The 20840-nt window shown below is 35.2% G+C and overlaps 1 protein-coding gene across 1 annotated transcript in view; it reads left to right on the forward strand.

Moving 5' to 3' along the window:
• The window catches only part of LOC115215518, a 530737-nt gene that overhangs the window by 90419 nt on the left and 419478 nt on the right, over positions 1–20840 (forward strand). The window lies entirely within an intron of this gene.

Below are 20840 nucleotides of genomic sequence, written 5' to 3' on the forward strand. Positions count from 1 at the left end.
TTACTCTCCCGACCTCACACCATCTAACTTCCACTTCTTTCCAACCATGAAGTCTTTTTTGAAGGGGTAGCACTCTTTGGATGTTGATGAACTGAGGTAAAGTCTTGGCTCCAGATGCAAACTGCTAACTCCAACAGATGAGGTCTTCACAGCTGCATATACTGATGGGAGAAGTGTGTCACCAGTCACGTGGAGGATATGTAGAGAAGGACTAATAATTATGCCCAGTTTCACTTATCCCCGTCCTTGAGAAGTGGGTCAGGGGAAATCTTTAATGAACACCCATCATATGCATGTATATATATAGGTATGTATGTATATATATATATATATATATATATATGACAAACATGGTCGATGGCAGCCCTCTCGCCCCAACTGGCTCCTGTGCCAGTGACATGTAAAAAGCACTGTCCAAACATGGCTGATGCCAGCACTGCCTTGACTGGCTTCCATGCTAGTGCCATGTAAAAGCACCATCCAAATCTGGTTGGCCATTAGTAATCGTCAAGATTCGAGACTGCCAAATCTTGTTGAAACTTTGCTCATGATTTGCTTCATGAGAGCTGAGTTGTGTTTTCTTCAGATGCCATGAGGGCTCAAGTTGATACCTAACACTTAACTGCTTAACTAGAGAAAAAGAGTGTGAATCCCGAGGACACTTGAGAGGATGTTCTACCTGGAAGTCTGCTCACCTGCAAACTTGTTGGTTGAGAAAAAAAGAGATGTTCACGTTAAGATTGCATGTCCCAACTGTGGTTCACTCATGAAAGGGAACTGATAAATTAGTGTAAAGGCTTCAAATCCTAGGGCTCACTACAATGTAAACAAATTTGAAGAATTTTACTGCCATGTTCTGGAGTGTGTTGCTGAGAACCAGAAGTTGTTTTCAGAACTTTAACAGAATTTTGTATGAAGTTACTGTCTTCACAAAGCAAAGATTTAAAACACCATTGCTTTAAAATTTTGAGTTCAGATTTATTGATTGTTGAATCTAAAACTTTTTCATGCTTATCACAAGAATTTTGGATGTCTATAAAAACATATTGGATTTAGATGGATTGAAATGCAAGCTAAAATTAGGTTATGCTTCACATTTTGCAAAGCAAGTGTCAAACCTCCAAGAAATCACAGGCATAATATGAGGGCTTGAACTAAATCAAGTTCTGGACAAAGTAACAAAATTATTTTGTCTCTTTCTGCTAGATCTGCTTCCTGTGAGAAACCACTTTCTTCATTAAAGCAAGTAAATAATTATATGACGTGTTCTCAAAGTGAAGAGAGATTCAGTAATTTGGTCTTCATTTCCATGAATAAAAAAACCTCTGAAGATGAAAGTAGAGTGTGATGCTGATACATTTTAAACCAAAGTGATCAATGAATTTGTCAATAAGAAATAAAGAAGTGAACTGATTTACCAATAAATTTTAAATAGCTCATTCTTTTTAGGTTCTCTTGTTTTCTCAGATTTCTCTTTTAAACAATAACAGTCATCATGGCAATCCCTTTACCAGGGTATTGTTAATTGGGAAACATCAAATCTAGTGGAGAGGATATCAACCTTGAAGTGTACCCTGTTAGTAGAAGTGCATTTTCACACATTAAAATTTGTTTATAAAACATTCAGCCTTTGGTAAGGAGGACAGTAATATACCCCTGACCTTCTTTTCAACTAGCCTGCATCGTGAACTGCATGCTCTGGTTTCCAAGTCACCCTTTATCACTGATGCGTGTGTGTGTGTGTGTGTGTGTGTGTGTGTGCAAATGATTCAGTTTTTTTTTTTTTAGTCAATAACTTTTATTCTGAATTTGTTGCTATCTCCTCATTCTCCCCTTCCTTCTGTCATAAACTCAAAATTGATATGAATTTCTCTCATCACTTCCAGTTGTCACAAAAGTTAACTGTGGAGCACCAGAAGATGTTGCTGGTGCATCTAAATCCTATGATACTACTACCTATAAATCTGAAGTGATCTATACTTGTCGAGATGGAGAAGAATTAAAGGCAACATGTAAAGAGAATGAGAAATGGGCTCCAGCAGTGTCTTGTAAAGGTAATGTAAATAGGTTCTCTCTTTTTGACTCTGTCTTGGTAATTTTGTTTTAGCCTTGTGTTCAAAGTTTGTCAGAGAAAGTCTGATTGTGTCCATGAAAATTTCCATTGTTTGTGACTGGTAGGAGGGTCAGAGCTGGCTATCCTCAGACAAGAGATGTTCCTAAATGCTTGCAACACAGTGGGCTTCATTAAAGATATTGAAAAGCCAAGTAACAGTATTAATTTGGTTGATGGATTAAGTCTGCCAAACAAGAGCAGGATATGAGGAAGTGTGTGCTCTCCAGTAGTTTTCTGCATAGTTCCCTTCCACCAAATTTCATTCAAAATCTTTACTAATGAAGCAGATTTTTGACCATGTAGCCATAAGTCCAGACAGTACCACATTCTTGTTAAGTAAACTTATTACTTCCACAGCTCTACCTCAGCTAACCTAGGTCATTTTTCTCTTAAATTCTGCCCTCAGGTTTTTCCCACATATTTTGTTTCATCCTCTGGAACTCTATACAGTACAATTCATTGAATTCTTCTTTACTAGAATTCTGCAATCATCCAAAACTTTTGTTGCACTAATGGTCATCCATTCCACCAGCTTTCAGCAGGAAGATTTTAGGCAGTATTATTAGCTCCAAAACTTGACTCCATTTTGTGTTGTTGACTCCCCTACCCTTACCTGGCTGCATTTGAACTGAAAGCATGAAGAGCCTGAATGCATACCATAAAGCATTTCTTTCAGTTTTCTAATTGGTATTCAGGTTCAGATTTCAAAAGAAAAATTAGAATGATGTTGCAATTCTCTTGAATGTTGATAGATCTTTATCTAAAAGTAATTGGAAAACCCCACCATCAAAGACCACCATGAACTCCAAGGACAAGTGTCCTCTCCATTTAATATTCTTTCACAAACAGGTTTTATGCACCATGGGACCCATCCACTCTCACATCACTTTCAATAATTTTCCTTGAGAATATCTTCCTCTCCATCTTTATCTTCTTTACAAGTGAAACTTTAAAATATAGATTAGGGATTGACTAAAGAGGAAAGTCCCTATTGTCAGACCTTTCAAACCTCATCCATCAAACAACCTCTTTTGCTATAGCTAGCATTCAGAGGAAAACGATCATCTCTGCTCAGTTAAAGGAAGATGTGATGAGGTCATAATGATGGACTAGAATAACAGCTGGATCTGTCTACACACAACACCTGCTGTTTGACATAAATCAACAAGTTTATAATAACTGGACACTGAACAAGTGCATGTAAAATTAATTTGTTCCACTATGAACATGTTGCACAGCACTCTCTGTTAGAACTTTTATGAGTACACTTTATCTTGGTTTCATATAGTTATTTGATAACACTGCCAAGGATTCCAAGAAGTTGCTCATAGTATTCTATGGCCAAATTTTCTTTGAAACAAATTTGTCTCCTCATTCACATCAAACTCCAGAATATCCCTAAGAATATCGATGATTTTCCCCTCAATTAGTCTTCTATAGATTACAAGCATGTAATGCCCATTAACGACATTGCCCAAGTCAAGCTTGATCTGGTATACTTAGGATTACATTAGGTAATTTGACCTTCCCATTTTTAAAATTGTGGCATGTGATTGAGAGAGATTTTGTTAATATATCTGACATGCTGGGCATACATATAGCAAGCTGCCCCAGTGGCTGGCCAACAGTAAATGTGAACTTAATATTGTCAGCTAACAGATTAGACACAGTTGATCCTATATCATTATATTATGTCTGATTAAATACAACCACCTGGTCCTTCAGATGCTTACTGTGTTGTTGGTGGACAGTATTTGGTCCAGTGTATTAACATTGGACCATTACATTAATAAACAGGCACATTGACCTACAGTTGCTCTTGCTGGACATGGACCACAGGTTACCATAGAATTCATGACATAGCTGTTTCTCTCACAACTAGCTTATAAGAAAATATAAATACTACCATTACAATGTAATCAATTATGGATGCATTATTTAAGTACATTCCCAAAAGTATTTAGAAAAAGCGATGAGTTAATGTCTTTCTGAAGGTCACTAATTGTCTATGTAAAGTGAACTCACTTAAACTGAGAATCAAATCATTGACTCACACCGTTCAATCCAAATTTGTAGTAGTGGAAAATACTCAGGGTCACTTTCTGCATAAAAAACAAATAGGAAAATGGCTACTTATTGAACCAAGTTGTGATGACTAATTAAAATTACACCCTCAGCAGCTGGTAAAATCATTATGCTAATCACTTATTCTGGTCATTAAATTCAGAAGAGAAAACCTCTTAAAGATAATCACTTTTCATCTCACTAAAAGGGTAATGTTGATGAAATAAAATTTCCTAGCTTGTTACATGAGGTTGTGAGTGTCCACAAATCCCATCTAGATGTACTACACCTTTCATACTCCTCTCACTTATGAAACAAGCATTAGTCAAGTACAGAGTTTTACTCATTTTAGTGTACCCTCACTGCAGAATGTGTTATGAATATTGGTAACATCAACAATAATTATAAATATTCATGTTGGTGATGGATTGAGAGAATCATCAGAACATCAGATGAAATGTGTTGTGGTACTTGTTCTGGCTCTTTGACATTTGAGTTCAGATTTGGCTGATATCAACTTTGCTTTTCCAGAGACAATAAATTAAAATACCAATCAAGTATAGGGGCCAATTTAATCAATCAGCCTCAAATTTTTGTCCATTTTTCTACATTAGAAATTATTGATGTTGATTTTGTTTATTTTTTTTTGTTTCAATCTTACTTTAATTCTAGCTACCATGATCAGTTTTGTGAAAGTAAAAGGTGCAATTCTGGATGTACCTGGGAAAACATTGTGGAGTAAGAAAAATGTATCAGCAGAAGCCTGTGCAGAAAAATGTTTGTCTGAAAAAACTTGTTTATCATTTGAAATAACAAAGAGAAGTCGAAAATGTTATTTATCAAATGTGGCTGCAGCTTCCGTCAAGAAAATGAAAGCAGCCAAAGACAGAGATTACTATCAACAAGTAAAATGTAATTATTTTTTGCGTTTCTCTTTTCCTCACTTTCTGAAATTTGTGATTCCATTTGTGCTTCATAGTTTATAGAAAACCATTTCTGTAAAGACATTGACAGATTTATCTATAGGGACAGACATAAACACATTCCTGAAATAAGAAATTTTAGGAACTATAATTACTGTTAGGGAATCCTCACAATACATTTATTTAGCTTGAACACTTTCCTGTATTATCTTTTCAATTGGTTCTTTTATGTGTGTAAGAAAGGAAACACTTGTCATTTTCCTTAAACATGAATAGTAGTTGTAGTGGTGGTGGTGGTGGTGGTGGTTGTGGTTTCAAATTTTAGCACAAGGCTAGCATATTTGAGGGAAGTTTTAGTTTAAACCACCATCCCCAGTTCTTCACTGGCATTATGTTGTATCTTCCCTGGAAGGATGAAAGGCAGTTATCCCTGGCAGAATTTGAATTTGAAATGTATTGAGTTGGAAGATATATAGCAAGTTAGCATGGCATTTTCCTCATCATTTGTTATTCTCATCCATAATATGATATATAAAATAACAAAAAAATGTAATGCTAATCTATTTAGTTGTGTTTTCCTGATATGTTTGCAACATTTTTATGGTTGGATGCCCTTATCACCAATTGTTTTACCAAACCTCTGCCTTATTTAATACTGACAAATGAACAGGTTGTGGTTTCAAAGTGACAAAAATATTTTGACACAAATTAAATTCAAATGTTGGAGTGAAACTAGCAGTTTTTGAGTGTTCTTAAATGGCTAACAAACATCTTCCATGCTGAAATTGTTTTTGCTTCAGCACATGATCTCAGATCAAGTCACTTTCTATGCAAGTACATCTCCATAATAGTATATATATGTACATGCATGGACACATACACACATATTTGTATATTATATATGTGTATATTATATATATATTATATATGTGTGTGTACACACACATATATGTATGTATATATGTCCAATTAGCATCTATCAAATCCACTCACAAGGCTTTGGTCAGCATGGGAGTATAGTAGAACTTGCTCAGGTGGGCCACAAAGTAGGGCTAAAACTGGATGACATTTAATTATTAGTAAATTACTTTCCTCAAAAGACTTAATTTTTTTTTTATATATTTCTTCCAAATCCTGCATGGCAGATAAAATCGCAAACTAAGGAACAAATAGATATGCAGTTATTTCCCACATATATGGGAAATATATATGCAGTCGTTTTTCCAATATATGGGAAAGAGATATGAAGTCATTTTTCCCATATAAGGTCTGATTACCAGTATCTGGACTGTTGCCATAGTAACGAAGTTAAAGCACGCAAAGTGAAGCACACAGAGTAGCACAGATTGACCTTGAACTCTGCTGTGCATGTGCACTAAGTTTTAACATTCTAGATCACCTCCACTGCTTACAGCAAAGCTTGGAAGGAAGATGTTTAGCGTGTAATCATCACATTGAGACATGACAGAGAACATTGAGCTGAGAATCTGCATCAAATTTTGCTGAAAGCTTGGTGATATTTGCTCAGAGGCCTACACAATGTTTTCATCTTGACACGATCAAGGAGATCTTGTGCAACTGAAACCTGAGTGTCCTTTTGGTCAGCTGAAAGCAGTTTTGGCACAAACTTGGCAGACACGCATCTCACACCCAAATCTTCAGTGCTGATAACTCATGGATGGTGATTCAACAATTTCCCCTCACATCTACAATGCTTTTCTCAGTTCTGCTGCTTGTAGGTCTCCCGAACATTTGTCACTATCGACATTTTTTGTCCAGCCTGGAAACGTCTGAAACACTTGTACATTGGTGTGCAGCTTATACACTCCTCTCCATACACTTTCTGCAACTTTGCCTAGGCCTTTGGGCAGTATCACAATTTTCTCTTACATGGTCAAGGTGACGATCATGCCATACACACTTTCCTTCCAAGCACTGATGTACACAGTAGAAGTGAGCTATAATGTTAAAATTTAGTGCGCATGCACAGCAGAGTTCAAGTTCAATCTGTGCCAAGCAGCTTCACTTTGCATGCATTAGTTTTGTTACTCTGGCAACAATCCGGATACTTATTGATCAGATGTTGGATGGATGGACATGTGTGTTATAAGTACATTTTTAAAACACGAACACTACAAACTGACACAAAACTTGTGCCTTTATTTGTATGCTTTCTGAGTTCACATTTTACAACCTGATGCAATATGATCAATATTATCCACTTGCTAATTACATTTGTGTCATTTACTTATGGAAGTAGTTCAATAAATATTCTTATTTATTTGTATTTAGTATTTTTGAGAAGCAACCATATTATTTCAGGTCAATAAAATGAAATTATAATCAAGTACTAGGGTTGTCTATCCACCTTCCTTTAATTATTGCTGGTCTTTTGCCAAAATTTTGAGCATTTGTTTTATTGTTGTTATTGTTTGTGTTCTTCTTCATCATCATCATCATCATCCTTATCATCAATCTGGGCCTACAAAGAGCAAAGACATGGTATGAGCAAACTCTAAAAGGAGTCACTTAAAATGAAAATTGCAAAATCCTGTGGGATGTAATGATCCAGTGCAATCACCTGACAAGATATCGGAAACTGAACATTGTTGTGTTGAATAGAAAAGAAAGAACATGTATCATAATCAGCATAGCATGCCCTGATATAAACAGGATCAACATGAAAGAAGGAAAAATAAACAACTATGACAATTTAAAATGGGAAATACGATGGTTGTGGGATCAATGAAGAGAGTAGTCATGATACCAATAGTAATTGGTACACTTGGAAGTATCAGCATTCAACTACCAACATGGCTGAAAAAGATCGGTGCAAGAGTGAAGATAGAACAAAAATCAACATTGCTTGGAACTGCAAGAATTCTTTGCAGGGTTCTTGAAGCATGACCAGTAAATAAGTGTCACCTTAGTTTTCTGGCTGCAGGCACGACACTTTCCAACTTACATGGCAAAATAAGTTGTGAGATTCCATATAACAATAATAATAATAATAATAATAATAATAATAATAATAATGATAATAAATGAACACTTTTGATTAAATATAAAGTCAACCAGAGACTGGTTACTTTGCCCCACTGCAGAAAATTTACAATGCAAAAATTTTGAAGGTGAAACAACAGAACAAGCAGGATGTCCTGAATGCACTTGTGTGAACATGGACAAACTGCATCAGGTCATCCAGATCATATTCAGATCAGGTATTCTGTAGGCTGGTAGTTAAGAATAGCATAAGTTGTCCTCAAATTAAAACCATTGGCTACACACCTTAAATTTGTGATGTGTACAGTTGATTTAAAAAGGATTTGTAAATGGGGACATGGTTCCTGAAAAGTGAAGATGTCACTGCCAGTGCACCTAGCTCACAGGAATGAGATTAGTGAATCAGTTAAATGGATTGTGATGGGGCAATCATCAAAAACAAATGGTGGCTCACTTTGAAAAGTGTTTAAAGCAAAATCATTAATATTTTATAAGGAAATGGTGATAGATAAAAATTTAATAAATGGATTTAGATAGAGACTTAGAAGACACACTTAAGAAAGGCAACACAACTGATAGGCTTGCAGTGATACTGGCTCTAGAATAATTGTTAGATATAAAGCATGGAGGCTTGATTGTCAGATATATCAAATGCTTTGAGACACAAGGCATTTTGATGAGCCCAAGTGGCTGGGATGCAACATGGCAATAAAGCCACAATTCAGTCTTTTGCAGACCCTGGTGGGTATGTGTTACTAGATCACAAACAGGTCTGTGAGGCTTTCTAGCAGTATTTTGCACATTTGTTCAGGATAAGTGACAAGCTGGATCATATAATGGATTTCAGGGCCCAACTTGACAGCCTGCCATGACACTCTGTAAGAGATGTGCAGTGTTTCTAAAGCCATTAACAGCCATAGGAGTTTGAGACTCAATGATTAACTGTACAAGTCTGGAGAGATACCTGCCTTGGATTGTCTACCCAACAAGCTATACTTTTGTATGTCAGACTTGTTTCAAAATCCTTGGTTGACATCCATTACAACTGGCAGAGGAATGATAGAATCCCTGGTTATGTGAGTTAGAAAGCAATGGCACTGGTTAAAAGCAACCCAAACAATGGGGATCACATTGAAAATTTTTGGTCCATAACTCCTTTGAACGTATATTGCAAGATTTAATCCAACATTTTCACCAAAATGCAAACATGTACCATCACAAATATATCTATCCATGATAACCTCCACTTCATGTGATACATAATAGAGAGGGTAGAGGAAAAAGCCCGTGTGAGTAGGGCCATAATCAATTTAGATCAGTCAAATGCTTCTGATAGGGTTTACACATAATACTTGGCTATCATTCTTAAAACAGGTGGTTTCAGTCCCATCTTTGGCAGTTGGTTCACCATAATGTACTAGAATATTTCCTTCATGGTGAGAGTTCCAAATGGGAACTATTCAGCATCATACTCACGGTATGTCAAGGTTGTTCTTTCACAGCTCTTCTGAATGTTCTAACTGGGAGTCACTAACATGGAAACTAAAGACTTTGAGGGGTATCCTAGATGATGTAGGATAAGAAAATTCAATGTTAGTACCAGACATTTCAGGGCACTTACTAAGCAATTATGTAGCAGTGACAAGAGCAAAAATCAACCAAGAAATGTCAGTGGGCCTGCAGCTCAGCTCCTGAGAAGGCGAGACCATTATTTCCAATTGTTTTGTGTACTGCTTGATGGTCAGGCTGGTTAAATTGCTTGGAGCTTGCTTTGGTCCAGAGCTCCAGATAGAGAAATGGGACAAAGTGATGAGCAATGTAACCAATATCTCCCAGAAATGAGAAAAGCTAAGTGTGAAAGATTTAGAAGAAGGAGCAAACAAATATATCAACTCCATCAATGTTTTTTTTTTAATATTTGAAAGCCATCATTTTCATTATTTTCTAAAGGGACATTTTATTATAAAAATACAGCCCATCCACAAAATTATTTTTCTGCATAAGATACCCTTCTCAGAATTAATGTGAATTCTAATACATCATGTGTCACACATGGAACCTCGTCTCATGGTTTTAGATTGTAGATAATACATTTGCACATTCCTCTTCTGATGGTGTGCTTTTTAAAAAAATTAAATTACCAAAAGGATAGTTCATATGCGGGTTGACCATCGTTTGAACTATGTTAAGATTCTACAAGTCATTTTGTGAATCGGTTATTTGTTTATAACACAGGCATGTGTAACCCATATCTGCATGAAAAATGAACATTCAATGATGGTGATAATAATTATGAGGGGGATGATGATGATCATTTAAAACAAACTGAGAGCTAAATTCTATATAATATTTAATATGCATGTGTGAATATAAAATGTTTTTCTTGTTTTCTTTCATTTTTTTTATCTAGCTGATGATGATCTTTTTACATTTAAAAAAACTGCCATACCAGGGCATGATACATTTGGTCAGATTAAAGGAGTCACTTTAAAGGAGTGTGATCGTGCTTGCCTTCAAATTCCAGGATGTAAATCATATGAGTATCATGCAAAAAAAGAATTCTGTAATCCATCTAATGAGACTCACCTGACTTATGACCTTAAACCCAACAAAGATGGATGGGATATACATATCATGAACCCAGGTCAGTGAAGTGTAATTCATTTAATTTTATGTGTGTTTGCATGCATGCGTCTACATATACCATATGTATTATATGTATGTTTATAATACACACACACCCACGCACACAGAGATACATATATACCTTAGTTCAAGGGAATACTCTAGCTTATGTAGATATGGCTTGTATATAACACTGAAAGGTAAAAATAATAGACCAATAAAATTCATTAGTCAATATATCACATTCACTTCATTGTATATCAAAATTAATGGAGTAATTTTGTTAACATGACAAATGCTCCAGATTGAATAGCAATGTACATAGTATAGTATGTGATGAATAAACTTAGGAATAATGAAAAATGGAGAAATAATCTTAAGTACAATGCATATCTGTGAAGCAGACAATTTCAAACTATAAGTGTAATTACATCATAAAATAATGATATAATAAATATGCTTCATCTTCGGGTATAACACCACTCAGATCAAATCAAATTCCACGTTGAGTATTGATGCAAATATCAAGTGTTTTATGAAATATCTACACTTATGATTTGGTAATGTGCTGTATTTAACTGCATTTGTTCATAAATATTACTGATATGGCAGTTTGGTCAGGGGAGCCTGACAGAGTAAGTACCAGATTTAAAAACAGGTACTGGATTCAGTTTGTTATATATGTGTGTGTGTGTGCGTGCATAATCACAAATTCAAAAGAATGGAACTATTGATATGTAAGCTACTTACATTTCTTAACTAGCTGAAGTTCATTACATAAGTATTATGTAATAAACACTTTAATAAACACATAAATTGGAACACAGTATACAAGGAAGCCACTGCAACTATCCTTAATCTTTTTTAATAAGACTTTATTGCCTGAATACTTAACCACTCATTCCTCATAATGATGTTTTTTCTTTTCTTTTTTCATTCCTTCCCTTTCTTCTTTTCTTCCTACTCTTTGACCCTTAACCACACTCACACTATCCATGGTTTTCGTTCCAACTAACACCAAAACATTCGTTGGTTGTTTAAACTTGCTTTCAGTATTTTGTTTTGCTTTTGTTTTTTTCTTGTTATTGACTTTTCTTTTCATTTGAAATTCCTTGCAGCAATGTAAACTTCATTGAGGTAATTTCAGCCTGATTATTACATACACTGTGGAGAGTTTGTTATGTAATACTTATGTAATTAGCTTCAGCTAGTTAAGAAACATATGTAGTTTACATATTATTGACAGGGTTTATTCAAGAATGTATGAAGGCCTACAATCTTGATATCAGTGAGAACCTTTGAGTGTCATATAGTTTCTATCATACAGCAGCTAGGAAACAAAAGCAACAAAAATTAATACATAAACCAAGTGCTGAAACACAAAGAGAAGAGCATCATGTATCTCAGCAGTGATCTCTGTAAGAAGCAATCTCTTCATGACCCAAAAGAGCCTGGCTAATATAACTCAAAGAAGTCCTAGCTGTGAAACACACAGCACACCAAAGAAAAAAAACTATGCTTGTGTGTATTTGTTGAAGATTTGGAGAAGACAAAAATATTGTCATGAAATGCAGCCTTCCTGGACTCATGACCACTACATAATGTCACACTTCAAAGCTTATAGGTTTGCTATATGTACCGAATGCACCTCTATCTAAAAGCTGTATGGCCCTCATAAGACATTCATCTCTTAGCTTGCTTAGTGACTAAAAAATCAAAGAGCATGTGACACTGATTAAGGACTTCTCTAAGTTGATCAAGGAGAAATAACATCACACTTTGAAGACTATATGTTCACAATTCAAGAGAAGGTGATTGCTACAGAATACCCAATAAATAAAAGAAACAGCGAAGTCATTGGAAGCTCAAAATGCAAGAAGACATTGCTATTGTCATATTTCTGTGGAAGACATCACAAATCTGATCAGCAACTGCCCAAAAATGTCATCAAGGTACTATTTGCTAATGTGACATGATGTTGTACCTAACACAATATACAACGCTATCTGAAAACAAGAATGTTCCGGGATAACTACTGAAGATCCCTCTATAATTGAATATATACACAATACTTCCATATCATAACATTTCTCATGACTGTATTTTCTGTGAATCTTTTCTTAGGCTGGTTAATATGTCTTTTGTATTTGAAAATTTTACCTTTTTTAGGAATATCGTTCTTCCAATTTGTTTAAATATTATAATGTCCTCCCAGCTTTCTTTATCATATCTGCATGACCTAGTTTCTTGGAAGGTTTATACTCCATCTTGATATCATAGTTTAATAATATTGTACCCCAGTGTTGTAACCCATTTCTGGTATGGGTAGAAATTCCCTTTTTTGATACAATAATTGATAATAATGGACAATAATGAGTTTCTAGATGAAAACTTCTACTGTGCAAAAAATTGTTGAATTTTTCATGGCAGAAATGATTGCTAGAGCTTCTTTTTTGATTTGACTACAATTTTTCTTTGCTGATATCAGAGAACATGAGTCATGAACCACTGCCTTCATGTTACCATCTTTATATTTAAGTAGTATTACTGCTCCTGTATCATACTCAGAAGCATCTGAAGCTTCAATAATCTCCATTGTAGGATCGAAATGCAGTAACAACAAATCAGATATATTTTTTCTTCTTCAAACACCTTTTGACAGTTTTCTGATCAATTCTTTTCCTTATCCTTTATCAGCAGATTATTCGGTGGAAGCTACACCTTATGCATATTCAGAATATAATTTTGGTAATAATTTGCCAGTCCTAAAAATGCTTGTAAGATCACTGTATTATTCGCAGGGGGAATATTTTTAATTGCATCTGCCCTCGATGGATCTGGTCAATGTCCCTTTCTGTCAATGATTTGTCCTAAATATCTTATTTTCTGGAAGAAAAATTCACACTTTTCTTCACTCAAAGTAAAGCTGTAATCCCTAATTTTTTGAAATACATATTTTATGTGCTCAACATGTTGATCCCTATATTCACTTTTAATGAGTATATCATCCACATATGGAATTGCGAATTCACAGTCTGCTAACATTGCATCCATAATCTGTTGAAAAAACACTGGTGCAAATTTTAAGGCAAATGGTGACCTGTTGTATTTATGCAGTCATTTATGCAGTCAACTCATTCATTTTGTATTTCTCACTCTCTGTTAAACACTCCAGCATAGGTGCCAAAATCTTCATCATCTCTTTTGACCAGCATGTATTGAACAGAGAACCTTTTTGCAAGCCAGTATTGAACAGAGAACTCCTTTCTCTGAAAATTTTCCATAAACTATTGTTCCATCAAAACAAACTCACCTGGTTTCTTTGACAGAATATAATTACTATATTTTTCAGGTTCAGTAGAGGATAAATTTCTTAAAATTACAAATGTTTTTCTCATCGGACCAACTGTTAAACACTTCTTTGAAGATTTCTTCATATCTATGAAAATATGCAGAGAAGGTAGTACCTTCTTCTGGTTTATAGCTGAATTTTTCAATTGAGTCTGCTACACTGTCAAGCAAGTACAAACCTGAAGTATTTTCAAACTCCCTCAGCATTAATTCCAGCAATTATTGGTTTAGTTGTTGTTGCTGTTGTAGTTGCTGCTGCTACTAATTGCAATGGCAACACAGAGGCCAATAAGTTATCCATGTTAAATGATTCTTTGTTTAGTTTCATACTAAAATGTAATTTAAACATCCAATGCAAGCTTTGAACAACTCATCGCCACTTTTATATCCTTGTCGTGGATATATACTGTAATAAAGCAATGGGGAAGGAAGTATACACACGATGCACTACTATTACTATTATATGAGATTCAATGCTCTATATCAAAGGATCATAGTGAAGTGCTACCAACACAAACTGCCAATTTCTCACAGTTCTTCAATTTATAACAATGAGTGAGTCACTTTAGTCACTTGGGGGTTGGTCGGAATCCTTCCACAACACATATATACATACATGTATTTATATGTGTGAGCAAATTTCTTCAGTTTGTTTCTCACAATATGTTTTATTGTAACATTTTCTTAATCTCCTCATTCTCACCCTCTTCCTAACGTGCACACATCATTGATGTCAGTTTTTTTTTTCAATTCCAGCTTACAACAAAATAGACTGTGGAACACCAAGAGACATTGCTGGTGCATCAAAGTCCTACAATACCACCAAATATAGATCTGAAGTGATCTACAAATGTCCACGGGAAGAAAAACTAGTGTCGAGATGTGAAAAGGACAAAAAGTGGACTGTGGTAGATTCTGCTTGTGAAGGTAAAACAAATAGATTTTCTCTTGTTAATTCTCTCTATGTAATTTTTATTTATCTTTGTGCTAAATGTCTTCTGTCAGAATGGGACTGGTTAACTCTATGGCAATTTCCACCATGATTGTGGATTGTAATCAGATAAATATACAGAAAATATAAGTGCACATGATATACACTTGAAAAAGATGATGATGTTGATGATAATGATACAATCCTCCTGATTCAGGACTACTTCAATTTTGACCTATGAAGAAAACCTATGACCTGAAATCACTGTTTACACTGCTGATTGGATATCCTCAATAAATGTCATTCTTTAATCAACAGGTTTATACAGATTTATCCCATTAAGTCTTGAAAATTTTGCCACTTTCACCCTATTTCAATGAATTCACACAAGGACAATATATCTCTCATCACTCTCATTTTCATTTACAAGTGAAACTTGACATAAAAATGAGTTATCAAACAAACATGGAAGTCACAGTCCTTAGACCTGTCAGACTTATCTACCTTGGACTTATTTTCCTTTAGCTTCAAGAATGTAATATTATCAGGGCTAGTGGTTGGTATTTGAGTAGTGAGAATACAATATTGAGAGAGCCATTTATTTTTGTCTTATCAACAACATGGTGACCTGTGTAGTGCTGGTGCCATTATACAAACTGAGAGTGGATGGTGTTGTCAATGGCATTCAACCAAGAAACCATGCCAAATATAACATACAAGTGAGAAGTGAAACTGAAATTTAATAATAATTTAAAGGACAGTACTTTCAAATACAAACTGAGTTACTTACTACAAACTGTCCAGTCAAGGCCAGCAGCTTGAAAATTAGACATGTTATGATAATAATGAAGATATACATATACGTACTTACATACATTCATACATACATACATACATATTCATATTTATATTTATATATATGTATGTCATCTCATCAGGGTAACAAGCCAAAGTCATTTATAAATATTTAACCCTTTTGTACTTAAACCAGCCAAAATATTCTAACTGTTTCAAGCTAAAACTGGTCAGATATGGTCTTTCATAGCTACCTTACAGTGTCATTTCAAAATTAAGCAATCACATTATTGAAATCTCAAAGCTATGAAATAATGCATGATTAACTTAAAATGGGGTCAATACATAAGTTTCATATTTGACAGAATAATCTAAAATGCTTAATGGTTAATGAAGCAAATAGAAAGAAAGCTGAGAAGAGGAAATGTAAAAAGGAAGAGGTAGCAAGTGGTAGAGAGGAAAAAAAAACAAACAAAAGGGAAATGGCTGAACAATATAGTAGTAAAGAGGATAGAAAGTATAGGTATACTAGAAAATAAATAAACATATAAATCTTTGCCTTTTACTTGTTTCAGTCATTAGACTACAGCCATGCTGGGGCACCTCCTTGAAGAATTTTAGTTGACAGAATAGACCCCAGTACTTATTGCACATTCTTGGAGCATACTAGCTTCATTCATCTCTAGTCTTTGCAGATCATCTCCATTCACAGTCCACATCTCACTGCCATATAGTATACTTGTTTCTACACATGAACATACAATCTGCCTTTCACTCAAAGAGAGAGATCTTTTGTTGCTAGCAAAGATAATAGCTCTCTAGGCTTTATCTCATTTTATTAATCAAGCAACTACACATTCAGAATATCCTACTCTGCTGCTAATTAGGTCACCCATGTAACAGACACTGTCTACAACTTCCAGGAGGCTTCCTGGAAAATCCAATTCCTGTGTGTCCTTAATATTTACTGTTCCTGCACATCTGCCACATTACAAAGACTACTTTCTCTGTTAACCTTCCAGTAATTCCACTGCACCTCTTATATGTCTATATGTTGCACAGAGTACAGCATATGGAATTCCTACCAACACCTTTCCTACTTATTTAACAGGGCACACACATAATATACATGCAACATTCTTGTCATTTTCTGTTTTCAATTTCAGCTTTTGAAGAAATCGACTGTGGAAATCCAAAAGACATTGCTGGTGCAGACAAGTCCTATGAAACTACTACCTATAAATCTGAAGTGACCTATACTTGCCCAGAGGGAGAACAAATAAAGTCAATATGTGAAAAGGACAACAAATGGTCTCCAATTGTGGAAACTTGTAAAGGTAACATAAATGGCTTATTTCTTGTTCTCTCTGCCTATGTAATTTTGTTTTAACTTTTTGTTAAATGCATTTGTCAGAGAAAGATTGATTGAATATTTGACAAGTTCCTCAGTGGTTGTGGTTGTTGGTGGGGGAACTCTAGTTATCCTCAGACCAGAGATCTCACAAATGCTTATAACAAAGTGGACATGGTCAATTCCACTGAAGGCCAAGGTAATGGTATTAAACTGGATGATGGATTAAGTCCACCAACCAAGAGCTGGAAGTGTGGACAGTTTTTTTCTCTCCTACCCTCTTCAATATAGTTCACATCCACCAAATTTCTTCTTCAAGGCTTAATTGTGAAGTGAATTTTTAACCATGCAGAAATAACTCTACCTGTACCTAATGTCTGACAAGAAAACTTACTATCTCCATAGCTATACTACAGCTCATCTTGATAGATTTTCTCTTAACTTCTAGCAGGAAATTTCTCTTCCATATTTTGTGCTACCATCCAGAACTCTGTAAATATAATGTCTGAGTTTTTCTTTACTAAAATGTAGCAATCCCCTAATACAGACTGCTGATGCCCCTGTTATCTTTCATTCAACTACCTATAATTATAATACTACTAATAACAATAATGGTTTCTGATTTAGGCACAAAGCAGTAGTTTTTAATGGATTGCATTTAGTCAAAACCATGAACACTGCTAATTGCCTGGCACATTGTTTTATTCATCCCCACAAGATTGAAAGCCAAATTTGACCTTGGTTTAATCTGAACTAATGGCCAAATGAGCCTGAATATTTATTGTAAAGCCTTTATTCTAATATTCTAATTAGTGCTCATCATCATCATAATTTAAAAGCAATTTTCTATGCTGGCATGGGTTGGACAGTTTGATAGTGTCCAATGAACTGTAGAGCTGCATTAAACCCAATGTCATTTTTGACATGGTTTCCATGGCTGGATTTCTTTCCTAACACTAACCACTTTACAGTGTGTACTGGATCCCTTTCCTTGGTACTTGTGAGGTCACCAGTAGCTTGCAAGACAAAATAAAGAAAAGGTAACAAAATGCCCCCTAAGCTAAGTGGGAGTGTATTTGAGAGAGTGAGAGGTAGATTGGTGCTGTGTGTTGAAGGCTAAGGTATGATAGAGTGACAAGCATAGGTGTCTTACTATGGAGAAGATGCACAACTACTCTATATTACGTGATGATGGGTAAGAGTAACTGGAAGAGAGATAAAGTTGGTGATAGAAGGGTACTAGATCTTGCTCTCAAGGTAAAAGATGATGAATATAAGGAAGAATATAGATTGTGGGTGAAGAAGAAAGAAAAGGATGGGTAATTTCATAAGGATGTGGGAAGAGATTGGGCTAGAAGTGGGTGTTCAGAGTGATAAAAGAAGGTGAAGCTCTGGTTACTAGGAAATACTGGTATGAAGAGAGAGGTGAGAGATAGAATTCACTCAAGAAGGAGGAGGTGATGAGTAGAGTAGCATATATTTTACTGTATTCATCTCAAAGAGGACTGTCCAAGCACTTCCATGACTGTAGATCATATTTAGGACCAAGAGAGCCCTTTGGTAGCACTGCTAACCCAAGGGCTTCAGAAAGTTTCCCAATGTTATTACCTGAGCAAAAAGTCTTCCGAAACAAACTTATCAATTCATTGTCATTGATGACAATAGGAAACCTGAGATTATCATTACTTTATCCCACCATTAACCCTCAATAGATTGTTAGAGTGGAACTTCCACCAATCCCATTGCCTGAGATATGTTTGATCCTGCATACTTTATCTTTGGAAATCCTTTGTTTTCCATTAGATAATGTGAAATGCCCTTTTTAAATATGGTTGAGAGCGATTGATAGAGGTTTTGTTAATATTTCTAATATATTGGGCATCCAAATAGGGATTCCACAGTAAATATTGAACTTAATATTACAAGCTAACAGATCTGACACAGCTTATCCTCTGCTGTAAATTGTTGCTTGGTTCAACACCACCAAATGACACTTCAGGTGATCATGGTACACGATTGTTGGTCACTGTATCTATATTTATTACATTATCGGGCATTCATATTGACTCACAACTGCTGATGTTGAACATGGACCACAGGAATCTCATAAACATAGAAAGAAGAGTGGCCACAGAATTTCATGAAATAACTGTTTCTGTCATGACTAGCTTATTAAAAGATACCATCTTGTTGTACTCAATTCTGTATGACACATAGCCAAATATATTTAGAGAAAACAGTGAGATTGTGTGACTTCATGGGCACTAACTGTCTTTATAAAATGAAATTTTGTTGCACTGAGGATCAAACCCAGATCATTGACTGGCGTCACTTAATTCCTATTTATACTAAAAGAATACCCATGGCAAAATACTCAGTGTTACTTCCTGCATGGAAAAAAATAGCAATGTAACTACTCATTGAACCAAGATATTATGATCAATTAAAGATTCACTCTCAGCGTATGATGTGGGGAGGTTAAAATTATTACATAAGTGTCTTACTTTGGTCATGAAATTAAGAAGAGAGAGCCTTGTGAAGATAATCTCTCTTCTTTTATTCATTTCATTAAAAGTTAAATTTCCACGAATTAAAATTTCTTGGTTTGCTACTTTAAGTAGTGAGTGTCCATATTTACTACATAGTTATATGATTCACAAGATGGTTATGGAAGAGAAATGATTTTTGTTTTCCCACACAAACTTTTGCAAAATAGTAAAGTAGTGAGTTACACCCTTTTGCATTTACAGTTCAATTCCAAACAAGATGTGCTTCAGCTTTTATGATTCGATGGTTGATAAAGCAAATACTTGTCAAGTTCTGAGGTTGATTTATTTTCATTTATATTGGGTTATCCCATAAATAATACTGTTTTCTCAATTGCATGAACTAAAAGTTATAGAGGAAGCTATAATGGGAGTAACAAAAGAGCTTATTTGGTATATTTTGCTTTATGAGTTCAATAAAGGCAACAACGCCATGGAAAGTGCAAAGAATATTAATGCAATATATGGGGATCGGACAATAAGTGCAAGCCAGTGTCTATGGTGGTTCCAGAAATTCCAAACCCAAAACTACAGCCTAGAAGACAATCCTCATCCTGGAAGATCTGTAGATCTCAACAAGGACGTCCTACAAACCCTGGTGGAACAAAATCCCATCGTAACTGTTGAGGAACTAGCAGAGAAGCTTGGATGTGGCAAGTCAACCTTTCATGAAAACCTGTATGCCATCGGAAAAGTCAGCTAATTGGGTCAATGGGTTCCTCGCAAACTTTCCATGTCTAATCGATCACACAGTATGAATGAGTGATTTTCTTGCTGTCTCATTTCACAAATGAATGTTTTTGGGACTGAATAGTGACTGATGATAAGAAATGGGTTCTCTATGAATATGTCAGGCACTGATGAGAGTGGGTAGGGAAAGGAGAAGCACTGCCACCCCAGGTGAAAGAAGATCTTCACCCATATAATGTAGTGAAATATATAGTCTGTACAATGTGTTGATTTGGTTGCATGTATGTTATTACAAGAGTTCATACAGAGATGAAAGAATAAATACAAGATCTATATATTTACTACACCCACATAAGGTGTTATTACATGTTTGGTGGGATATAAAAGGTTTAGTCCACTTTGAACTTTTAAACCCAAATCAGATGATAACAAAGGACATCTACAACAA

This window comes from Octopus sinensis, linkage group LG9, assembly GCF_006345805.1.
Source record: "Octopus sinensis linkage group LG9, ASM634580v1, whole genome shotgun sequence".
In the NCBI taxonomy this organism is placed as follows: domain Eukaryota; kingdom Metazoa; phylum Mollusca; class Cephalopoda; order Octopoda; family Octopodidae; genus Octopus; species Octopus sinensis.